General features: G+C 46.1%; 1 protein-coding gene across 4 annotated transcripts in view; it reads right to left on the bottom strand.

Annotated features, from left to right (window-relative positions):
* Positions 1-10,075, bottom strand: part of FAR2 (fatty acyl-CoA reductase 2) — a 157,644-nt gene extending 147,569 nt beyond the window's left edge. The window contains exons 1-2 of one of the 4 annotated variants that reach the window (XM_054224186.1): positions 9,968-10,074; positions 9,238-9,309 (exon numbers count right to left, since the gene is read on the bottom strand). The gene's annotated coding sequence lies outside the window, so the exon portion shown is untranslated. Of the gene's footprint in view, positions 1-9,237; positions 9,310-9,395; positions 9,412-9,967 lie in introns of those variants that run through there. The other 3 variants (XM_054224196.1, XM_054224206.1, XM_054224216.1) reach the window with 3 other exon arrangements.
* Between the last annotated feature and the right edge of the window lie 2,430 nt (positions 10,076-12,505).

The following is a 12,505-nucleotide window of genomic DNA, read 5'->3' as shown; positions in this document are numbered from 1 at the left end:
ATGCCAGTACCAGGAACTGAACATCTCTTCCTCTTCTCCACTTATCAGCTGATTTGGACCCTGTAGCAAACAGCAGCGTGCAGGACTTGAGCCAGGTGCCTGTAAAGCACTCCTTTTAGCATATATGCAAGGCAGCTTCAGAAGACGGTGGAGAGGGGTTAAATTCTTTTCTGAGCCACGGGGATTAATACACAGCTAGCAGTTTGCCTGATGCTACATAGCAACGAAGAGTCAACAATAGGCCAAAATGAAGATGAAGTGACACATTTCAGGCACAAAATCAGTCTTTATGGACAGACTCTTTATCTCCTCTCTCAGCTTAGTGACAGCAGAACTAGGCAAAGAACGCAGTGATTAGGAAATAGGGTAGATGAAAAAAATATTATCTGAGAAATGCATCAAGATCTAACATTTCCCATCAAATCAATATATTGTTTAGGATGCCCTGAAACCTTGAATTCAAGTATAATATAAACCCCTGGGCTGCTTTGAGGATACATGGGACAAGGCAGCAGTCACTGAACATAAACATAAGGGTGAAGAAAAACTGAAACTTCAGCTAGACAGTGCCAGTGTTCCGGCAAAAGTTACTGGTTATCTGCCGAACCCTGAAGGTCTTCCACTGAGTTGACAGGTTTGACTACTGCATCTAGGTGCAAGATTTGGTGGTTGTTTCGATACATACAACAGAGCATAGCATGAACACCCTGGTACCTCTGGTCTCCTTGCCCTCTCCTCTCTGCAACAGTGTCATCAAGTCTACTTCAGATGCAAAGAAAGGCACAAAAAAAGTGTAGAGGGGATCACTGACATGTTGTTCCATACTAGGAATGTATTAGCTTAGTCAGTTTGCTCTGGAGTATCTAATAAAGATACCAGCAATGAGGGCTTGAAGGAGGTCAACGGTAGAAGACAGTGTCATTCATTCAATGTCTGTAATGTCTTGATCTGGGATTTCATTTCTTCCTGCAGATGGCAAATTAAAGGGCTCCATAGGGAAGTACAAGCAGAACCACATCAAAGCACTAACGTACGTTACTGGAGAAAGGATCATAGGGCACATAAAGAGCGAAGCTGAGAAGTTCCAGCTGCACTCACAGGAATAAAGTGGAATTTACTGCATGCAACGTTAGACTGCATGGCTATCAGAGCTCCAGGTTTGCATAAACATAAACAGCAAGCAAATTGTTTCTTTGCAGTCTGCAGGATCAGCAGTAAAGCAGTGAGGTTGCAGTTATACAAAGCGAGGGTTAACTAAGGGTATAATTCTGTCTGTCACATTCAATTTAGAAATGTGAATATATGAGAGTTTGGGTGTCTTATTAATGGCCTGAGGACCAACAGTCTCAGTCTCTTAAAAAATTTTTTGTCCAACAAAGGAGTTGGGTGCTTTACAGCAGTGACATCCAACTCAATAGCCAAAGGAAATCCAGAAGTGGTCCTGGATTGTGACGTTCCCCTTGACTTAAAGCTAGAAGCAATGAATTAGCTGATGCCAGTGCATGCAATAGAAGTTTTGCTAAGGGCTCCTTCTGTAACAAAATTTCACCCTCAAAATTGTCCTTAAAATTAGGTTTAACAGAATCATGCCATCCATTTCAGACCAGCTGATAACAAAAATAAGTCCCACTGACAGCAGTGTAAGCCTGTACAACATCAGAAACTGTTTTATGTTGGGCAGGCAAGTCCTTTTCTTTCTCTCTCTCTTCCCTTCTCTATCACAACACAGCACTTTATAGCCCCCTGCGTGAAGTATGGGCATATAATGGGGGAATTTCAGAAGAAACTTACTTATTTTTATACTTAAAGAGAAAGACTTTTTATACTAACACCCAATAAGACTGCATTTTTGTGAATAAGCAATGACAGGTGGTAAAAGCAGATGGTTTTGAAAAGATTTGCGGTAGTCCCTGGCTCTTCTGTCCTAGCGGCTCCACAGGATACTGGCAGAGAAAGCGGTTCCCCTCCTCTTCTTCCCTTGCCTCACTCGAGAAAGCCCGCAGCAGACGACCTCGCTGGCTGCCACAAAGCCAGGATAGGACCGGCAAAGCTCGCTCACTCACGTTCGTCATCCCACCTCCAAACTGCTTCTGCCTCGCTGCAGAAGCCCAACTGAATGCAAGCCATTGATACAGGCTAACCAGCCAGGTGGGCATCTGACAGGAGCCACAAAACCACCTCTTTGCTTGCTGGTCCCAACCAGGAACAGAGCAGGCGGAGCTCCTGGTTTTGTCAGTCCAGCATTGTGGTTATTCACCACAGACCATGCCCACTTTGCTTCTGGGAGGTGCTTCTGAACATGTTACTTCTGACCACACCAGAGGAGGGTACCTAAGAGTGAGCATCACCGAACACTCCAGTGCTGAATCCAGGCTCAAACACCTGCCTTCCAGTACAGATTGTAATAAATAGAATCATGTTTGTTAATCAAATCAGGCTTTCTTAAAGGCTGGTGAAAACTTGCACTGTTTCGACTCTTCACATACTTGAATCGCAGGCATCCAGCGTGTTATCTGGTGCACTTTGATACCTCAAGGCCTAAATCACAGGCATCCGGTGTGCTGTCTGGGGCACTTTGACACCTCAAGGCCTAAATCACAGGCATCTGGTGTGTTTTAACACTTCAAAGGGAAGAGCTAATTTGTGAGATAAGCTGAAAAGAGTCTCCCCAAGGACACTGATAAAGATGAGGAGCCTTCAGCCTCACGACCATCAGGAGGCGGGACAAGACCGACCCCCTAGCAACACGTCGCTTAGACACGGAATATACCAGGATTGACACATATACGGGAACCAGAAGAGTATATAATCAACTACTTTCGGGGAGTGGGTGTGCGCCGTTGGCGGAGCAAAGACTCCCCGGCCGCCCAGCGCTGTTTTGCTTGTTGCCGCTTGCTTAATAAACTAATTTGATTAATTGAACTGGTTCCTGTCAATTATTGGGCCTCAATCTATAACACAGATCCCTGCTGAAAGCACCAGCTCTTGCTTCTGAAGGCCTTGTTGATGAAGGAACCATCTCAAATGCTTCAACTCTGCATAACCAGACCAGCTTTCGCAAATGGTGAATAACCCTGTGTCATTAGTCATAGAGTGATACTGCAACAGGGAGCAAAGCTCAGAGAAGCGCAATTATTCACACTATATCTCAAAACAGAAAAAGCGGGAAGAAAAAATTATTTCCTATGTCAAGGAGAGCAGTAACAGAAAAGCGTATTTCCAAATGAGTGTTGTGTGTTTGGCCAAGAACCGTGCTGACTGCTGCAGCTACAACCTTCTCCAAGTTATTGTTACTTGCTCTTAGGGAGCAAAGACCCACTACTCATGAGGAAACAGTGCTAGCTTCAGGCTGCCGTTTTCTGCACGCTGCATCAGCTGTAGCACACCCCTAGTTAAAGTCAGCTGTAACTCTCTTTTGAGATACCACGGTACACCTATAAAGATGACTCAGGCAATTTCACATGCCACCATTGAATCACTAAATGGTACCACTGCTGGCTACTATCAAACCCATCTGTATAGCCCATTGTTAACTGCACGGTACGCCCATCTCAGAGAACCTTTTAGGAGACTGCTCTGCTCTGATAATACCCACACGTTTTGTGCATAAATTAAGAATCTCTCTTTTAGGATTTACAAAGGTGTATTGTAGGAATTAAGCTCCTGAAAAGGGCCGGTACCTTTTCTACATAGCATCTCTGCTTTTCAGATTTTCCTCTGAAAGTGGTGAGATCAACCCAATGTCAACATAACGCTTATTCATTTTTTTCCACCTCTTTAAACCATGTCAGCATTCCCCTTATTGTTCATCTATAGCCTCCTTTACAAAATTGCAATCAACTTACTTTTTCATAATTTCACTTACAGTATCAAGGTAGTTCTGAAGGAATATTTTAGATACAGTTGTGCCAGTACAGTGTATTTATTATATTAGGTATCCCCTGAATAAGAAAAGGCCCTCCTGAACCATCTATGGCAAAATAAATCCACATTGTTTACAGAAAATCAGAGAACTTTTCTTTCCTTCAGTCAATGGGGTTTACGGTTGCTTTCAGGAAAATAAAACAAAAAAGGAAGTTATCAATCCAGCTGGCCCCAATTTTATAAAGCATTGCAGAAACAGCAGTGAAAACTGAGTTTGCTATAAAGGTGGACACAAGTCATTCCAACCTGGAATCAAAAACTTACAATTGTTTCCAGAGAACACCCCACGGTAAAATTGCCTCTCACCTTTGGGCACAACAAAACGTGGATCTGGGCTTGGATAAGGCAAGGCTGACGGCCAGCTTTAGAAATTAAATTGTAAGCATCCAGGTTTGTGACCATTCATGCCATTCTTGCATGCATTAACCAGTCATTAAGTTTTGCATTTGTTCTGTTAACCCACAGGACAACTTACTGCTTCTCAAAGCAGATACAGGTGATGGATACTGGTATAATGGGTTAAAAATGAAATGAAGTATGAGGAAAACCTGTAATATGCATCTCTTATGGGCACAGCTGCTCCACAGTTACTTTCAGGAAGGAGAAAACATTGGACTTAAACACAACAGTGTGTTTTTGTGGCACAAGGTATCTTTTTTTTGTGTGTGTGTGTGAGCATGGGTGGAAGAGCAGAGCCCTGTGCAATTTCCAGCCACTTGAAACTGCCCAAGCATAGGTACAAAGAGAAACAGACATAAAAGCAACTCTTGCAAAAGACAGCTAATATAAGCTTAGAACTGAACACAATTATAGTCGAATTACAGGTATTTTTGCCAAACCTTCAATATGCCATGTGCTTTAACAAAAACGAACGTAGCCAGAGATTGGAGGGAGAGGGGATTTCCAGTTTCCAGTAATTACCATCAAAACATTAATTATATGCCTACACACAAGATCCTATTACTATTTCACTGTGTAAAGACCTAATTACCTGTAATTTTAACACTGTATATCACCCAAAGACAACTAAATTTTCTAAAGGAAGCCTGAAAGCACTATTCAGATGAGAATTTAGGAAAAAAAAAACCCAACAATAAAAACCAACACAAAACCCAGACAAAACGTCCACCTCAGATGGTGTTAAAAAACATGATTTACAAGCTTATAAATCAAAAATTGCATGGAAAAAAATACAATAAAAGACAAAGCATACGCTGTACTATGCTCTTTGCTGTGATAACAAATGAAAATGAATTTTTGCCAGACACAGCTGTGTATAAAGGGGGCTGAGATGCTACAAGTGCATGGTGACCCACAGTGGCACTACACAGCAGACCACAGGGACTGATTCACAGAAGTCCAGGAGACCTCACAAGAGAGGGAAAACTAGGGAAATGCTCCCCCATGACCGCTCCCTATGGCTATGACCATCCTGTGATGAGAAATTACTGTTGTCGGCATGATCACAGCAACAAAGAACTCACACCATAAACCTGGGCTTTATCAGCACAGGCCATGTGCAAACACAAAAGAGAGACTGTAGCTGAAGGCGCCTGCAATTTAAATACAGGATAGGCAGACTTAGAAGCAACAGGAGTGGTGTCGAGGGCGTAAATCAGGTCAGCGGCAGAATTGACCCCAAATCTAAATTCAGAGCTCCACATCCTGAGTGGAGGGAGGCAATTTTTTAGCATGCCAGGGTAAGGCCTCACCTCCTTCAAGAATACAGGTATGTAAAACAACTTTTTGTCCTTCAAGTTTCCTCTTTCACTCAGTTCCTCGGGCCCTTGAAGAGTACGTCTACACAGGTGACTGGAGACAGACAGGTACCTCTCCTCACGCTCCAAATTGCCCAGATAAAAGCCAAACCCAATCTGGAAGCCATGCAGAAGTGTTACCACAGCACTGAGCCAGCGCGTTAGGCTGCAGATCCGTCACCTTTTTAATCTGGTCCAAATGGGACTCCTACCGAGCGCGATGAGGACCAGCCTGCTTTTCCCCCAACCGCACGTCTCCACTGACTCCTCGGTGCCTTTTAGTCATGCATTGAGTCAGACCCAGGAACTCATCCAACTGGAAAGCAGGCCAACAGCAACAACAAGAGCGGATTTGCACTTGGCCACAAGTGATAGTACCAGCGCAAGCGAGAGATGAGGAATGCGTACCCAGAGGTGAGGCAGGCAGGCTGACCTTTGGCAGGAGCCCACGTTTACGGCAAGTTAAAGTGACCGCCGAACCACTCCCTTTGCCTTCCAGAGAGGCAAGTTTTGCTTAGCTCCAGCACAGCTTCACCTTTAACGCAGGAGAACAGCCCCCGGGCCGCCTTTGGGTAACAGCTTCTTGTGCCAGGGAAGTGAACGTGCTTCACACGATGCTTATTTCTAGCTATGTGTGGAGATGCCTAACTCTTTCCGTGACCTGCCGCTAATAATTTAAATAATGCTAATTTCATCGGACAGCATTGCAACATTTAAACTTTCATTTTTAAGCATCCTTTGCGGACCCAGGCCCCTTAGGGAATAAGAATGCTATAACTTTTAATAGCAATAATGGTATAATAATGCAGCTACAGAGCAATGCTAACATCATCCCCTGCAGCAACCATCCCCAACATTTTCCTACAAACACAGCAAAACCAAACAATATAATAAGATAAGCAACATTCCCCCAGATGAGTCGAGCACTCATCAGCAGAGTCCCCCCAACCCCACTGTGTTACCCTTCACGGCCCTTCAGCTTCCATGAACTACTCAGATCCGTGGTATCACCACATTAAAATGGGTCTCTCCTTCCTTTCCCATTTCAAAACATTTCTTTTTCTCCTTCGCTATGCCCTCACTTATATGATCTGTCCCTTGTATAGATCAAAATTACTTGTCATTGGGGAAAGAAAAATGGGAAACTGATCAGAATTAGGAGCTTTCTATGTAGAATGTAAGGAAAAAAAATTGAAAAGTTTATTACAATGACAGTCTAATGCTGCAGACCGCCCCCCTTGGAGCAAGGAACTACGCTCTGCCACAGGACTTGAAATCATCAGTATCCGAGAGATTTCTGAGCCATTGGCCACTCATTTGTGTTCCTCTGCCATAGCACGCAGACCAAATGGCCGTCTCTGTGCCTTTGGTCGTATTACCCGTATTCCCTGCCACAATCCTTCTGCCCTGTCATTGCCCATGTTCTCCCTGCCAGCACCCCCACCCCTCACCAATCTCCCCCCCCGCATCCATCCACCCACCCCCCCAGAGATCCAGGTCTGTCAGATCTGAACTGACCTTGGGGAAAGCACAGGAAGTTTATCAGTCAAAGCAGCCTCTATAACAGAGCAGCAAACGTTGTGCCTCTGTTAACAGGCCATTCCCTACTACTTTTCTGGCAGTCTATCTCGAGATACTTCTTTTTTTGCCCAGCTGACACGCTACAGGTTTTATTTACTCAGGCTTTTCTTATGTGGTCTTCAAGATGTTTTAAAACTACATTTCCCCACTGCTAATTTAAACAAGCCTTAATAGGGATTAGAACTGAAACCCAAATTGGCAGAACTGAGGAATTTGCAGCTTTGCTACAGTATCAGATGTATCCTCGAACATCCTCTAAATATAGTAAAAGGCTGGCCTAAATCTGCTATTGCTTCATGTTTAATTCAGATACCTTTGAGCAAGTGTATCTCTCCCCCCCAAAATTTTCTATTCTTATCACCTATGTATTGAAGTTTATGGTGACTTTAACTTAGACAAACACCCCAAAACACAGAGGAAATCTTTTAAAATGTTGTTTCCACAAAACGGTAGTTTAGCAGAGGGGAGAGACCACAGTAGGGCTGGAGATTAAAGCACTACATTGTAACAGGGATTTTGCAATTTCTCTAAAGCAACTATCAGTGTAATTTTTAAACTATGTAGTTACTTTAAAGAGAAGATGAGTACATTATACAGTAATGAACAGAACTTGCATTTTCCTATTCAGGAACATTACAGGTAAGCAGGAAATGATGATGTTTTTGATACAGTAGATGCAAATGAAAACAGCAGCAGATCTCTGAACTGCCATCAGCTTTTTATCAAGTGGAGATGAAGGTTCCCAGAATGACAGCACACTCAGAAAGTTACATTCTAAAGTAGCATGCCAAAGCAATGTGAGCTTTGGATTTAAAAGCTTCCGAAAGCCCATGCATTTTATTATATCGTTTTGCGATCACCCAATATTTCAACGTTACACTTGTTTTAATACAAATTCAAGTGAACCAGGATTAGAGCGGACATGGATTTTGGAGTCCTTTTTTCCAGCCTAATAATGACCTTCACAGAAAGCAAAATTTCAGTCCTAAACAAAGATGCAAAACTAATCTTTTGACTGAATTTATTGTGCAATATTTCTGGGTGAAGCAACGCCCATTTTTACTGCATCCCACTGCAAGATAAAGGTCTGTCATTAGTTATTCGTCTCTCTAGTTATGCCCTTAAAAGGCTCCGAGGCAAAAATGTAAAAAGCCAATTGTTCTGAGTAACAACATTACTGTAAAGGACCGTATAAGACAAGACAACGTCACGTGTCTCTAGTTTCTAGAAAACCGAGGATATCCTGACAAGATCTTGTAACAAAATTCGGTTTAAATCTTTGTGGTACCATGTGGGCGGGCAGCAGGGGTATCCAGTAATTTCCCAACCGAGAGACAGAAAACAGCACCAAGAATAAGAAGCCCTCCTCATACGATTAAAACTCTGTTGCTAATACTACACTTTAAAAAAAAAAAGAAAAAAAAAAAGAAGTATGGGTCTAATAGCAGAGAAAACAAAAAGGCAAGCCTCCCCTAAGATTATACCAGATCTTCCTATTTTTTTTATAGCATCGCACTGGAGATTACGCCTAGCCGGAGCAAACCCTGCTGTGAAGCCGCTCGCCGCCTCCTCTCCTCGTTTCACGGGGGCTGCGCTCCGCCTTCAACTTTCCCCAGGCGAAGCCGAAGCCGGGGCTGGGCTGGGGCCGCCGCTCCCCCCGCGGCACCGCCCAGCCCCGGGGCTCCGGCACCACCCGGCCCCGCTCCGGCCACCCGCGGCTCCCCGCTCGCCCCGGGACGGGGTACCGGCCCGAGCCGGCCCCGGCGGAGCCTCCCGACACCGCGGCAGCCGCAGCCGGCCCGGCCCTGCCGCCCCCGGCCGGCTCCCCCCGCCGCCTTCCTCGCCTCCTGGGCAACATCATCCCTCCTCGGCGTTGCCTCCTCCTCTCCCCCACCCCCATTTTCTTTTTTTTTTTTTGCCTTTTTTTTTTTTTTTTTTTTTGCTTCCCTCCCAAGGTCCCCCAGCGGGCTGTTACCTTCAATTACGGCTTTTCCGACCAATTCTTGTCTCCAAACCGCTGCCCCCACCTTCCCTAGCGCACAAGCAACTCCCGGCAAAGAAAAGGAGGAGGGAAGACGAGGAAAAAAAAAAAAAAAAAAGAGAGAAAAAAAGAAAGAAAAAAAAATTACAAACCTCTCCTCCCCCTCCGAGTCTGATACTATATATCCGGCCGGGGGAGGGAGGGAGGAGCAGCGCTTCTGCTCTGCCTTCCCCCTGTCGCACCGAGCGGCTGCGGCCGCGCGTACCGGGGGAGGCGGCGGCTGCCCGCCCGGGGATGCGGACCAGCTCAGGCCGCCCGGGCTCGCCCCTTCTCCTCCGCCTTGCCCGGCCCTGCTGCCGTGCGGCCGAGCCCAGGCTGAATGGCAAGCGGCGTGGCTCTGCGGCGGGAGCCGCTAGGCACGGCAAGCACCCCCGGGGAGAAGGGCCGTGCCCGGCAGGACTCGGCCCCGTGTCCCCCCCCAACGCCCGACACACACACGCCTCAGGCCGCCCCTTCTTCCTCGGTCCCCGCCGCTGCCGGCATCGCCCAGCAGCGGGGAGGCAAAGCCACGTTTCGCTGCTCCCCTCCCTGCGCAGCCTGCCTCCGCCGCTCCCCGCCGCGTTAGCCCTGCCGCAGGGTACCCGGGCACGCCGCAGCAGCCCTCGGGGGAAGCCAGAAGAGCGGGCGAGAAAAGGCTCCCTCCCGGAGGGGCTCCTCTCCTTACCGGGCGGACGGGGCTCCTCCACCGGCGCGGCCGCCTCCGAGCTCCCCGGGGCGCTTGGAGAGAGCGGCTGCGGTGGCTCCTCGGCGCCTCCCCGAGCCCCTTCCCTGCCCTCCCTCGTCCTCGTCCTCCCCCCGCCCTCCGCCCGCCGGGGAGAGCGGCAGCGCTCGGCCTGAGCCGGCAGCCGGGCGTCGCGGGAAGGAGGGATGGGCTGCAGCCCCCGCACGGCCTCCGGGAGGGGAAAAGGAGCCGGCAAGGAAAGGGGTAGTGGCTGGGGGGAACCGAAAGCTTTCTAAATCCACGAGGAAGGGGCAGGGCACGCGGTCCCCCGGGTGTCCTCCAAGGTTATTACACCTCCTCCTCCAGCTTCAAGCACAATTTGCCGCTGTGTTTAAAATGATCAGGAAGAATGTTGTACGCAGAAACAGAGTTATAAAATCGGCATATTAAGTTAATTACACAATTTGTCTTACGAGCATTAGGAAAAAACCGAGACATGCAGCATACCTGCTCAGCCACGAATATATCTACCTTTGCCATGAATGTTAAATTTTCTCTCTCTGGCTGTAGAAGGTACACCCTTGAAAAGATTCTTTCAACCTGACATAGGAATCAGCAAGATGTGACACTTTTATATCCTCCTATTACACTCGCAGTATGTACAAGCATTAATTAATTTTACAAGGTTGTGTTTATCTAATTACTGTCTTCAATTTATAAGTGCTGAAAATTATTTATTACTGTCTTTGATTTATTAGTGCCAGCCCCAGAGAGGTTGGGTAAGATGTCCCCTGATGACTGAATCAGTATCATAGCTGTCAGCAAAACTCCACACACACAAAGGGATTAGGTACTACACCCAGAGTTGCAGTTCTCCAACTCCTAGTTCCTTTCTTGAGAAGCTTAGATGATACAGGCACCTGCCATTTCTACATGAAATCTCCTGTGCGTGTCTGTTTGCACACCTGGGCACTAGTAGTTGAAGCCTAAGACTAGCTGAAGTCTCCAAAGCCTTCGCATTTTCACCTCATTCTGGCTAGCGTCCTTACAGTACACATCCCACTACTCTTCATGTGACAAATGGGCATGGGGCTCTAAGACCAGTGTGGGCCATAATGGTCCAAATTGCCCAGGACGCAAGACCTATGTCAACTGATCTCCACACTATACCGACAGAGTTGGAGTAGGGTTGTATGTATGGGGTCAGATAGAGCCATTTCTATGTGAAATCCCCTGCGCACATCTGTTTGCGCACCTGGGCGCTAGTAGTGCACAGAAGAGTGGAAGCTCTGGCTTCCATTTCATTTTTTCCTTTACAAGGAAAAACAACCTACAACTTCTTTTACGGTTGGACTTGATGATCTTAAGGGTCTTTTCCAACCTAAATGATTCTACAATTCTATGATTCTAGCAAAGGAGTTTCAGATTTATTCATTGGAAATGTAGCGGGAGGGAACTTGCAAGGAAAGCAACCACAAGAAGGTGTTCTTACCCAAGGAAGTCCCAGCTATTTGCAGCGAGTGGCTGGTGGCTGCTGGGGTAATTCTGAGTAAAGAGGGGTTTGGCTGCCTACATCACAGTCGTATTCTTTAACAGAAACCTCTGCCTTGACAGACAGGCGGTCTAAACTGAAAAAGCCATACTTGAACTGCCAGCTGAAGGTGACTACTTGGCACCAAAATGGGGAACGAGTAGACAAAGATGTGAATTAACAGAACAGGCAATCAGGGGCGGCTTTGTTGAAAGACCGTGATCTTGCAGTCTGAAAAATAACCTGAAGGAAAGTTTCTGTGAGGCACAGAATCAGAGAGAACTATAGCTAGCATTATCTTCCAGGACATTGAATAGAAAGCTTGATAAGTATCAGTTCTTGCATAAACTCTTTCAAAAGACATTGCATGGGAGACAAAGGTACATTCATATCTATGAACCTATAGAAATTCCTTTGTGACGTTTTGAAAAAACAGGCAGCTGTGAAGACCAGTTCCAAACTAAGAGCCAATTAAGACATTAAACAGGTAGTGTGCCAGAGACAGTCCATGACAGCTTCCTAGAAATCTCTAGAAAAATGAGACAATAATTTGGTTAAGGAGGTGAAGAAACAAGAGAGAATTATCAAAACAGTGCCAACCTGAGAAGGCTGCCCTTTGAACCGATGAAAAGAAGGTAGCAATGCAGCTCTCAAGGGTTTCAAGGGCTGGGAGAAGTCTAGAGGCTTGGCTGAAAAAAAATGCCTTTTAGCTAGCTGCAGTAGTACATCACAAATGCTTAAAAGGAGTAAAAAATATAAACTCTCCAGGGTACTCTGTCCTCCGGGAAAAATGAGAGAGATTAGCCTCCATTGTTCTTTCTTGGGTAACCCTCTTAATTCCATCATTAATTGCAGCGATTGAGCTTGAGAAAGTGCTGTTGCAAGGCTGGGACTTTAGTCTGTATCACATGGATATCATATCACAGGATGAAGCGTGAGTTTGAAACTGACCTTACTAGAGATTGCATACACCTCAGCTTCTACGTAAAGCAGTATAAGGAAGACGTAAA

This window comes from Rissa tridactyla, chromosome 1 (assembly GCF_028500815.1).
Source record: "Rissa tridactyla isolate bRisTri1 chromosome 1, bRisTri1.patW.cur.20221130, whole genome shotgun sequence".
NCBI lineage: Eukaryota > Metazoa > Chordata > Aves > Charadriiformes > Laridae > Rissa > Rissa tridactyla.
This window is presented reverse-complemented; position numbering and strand designations above follow the sequence as displayed.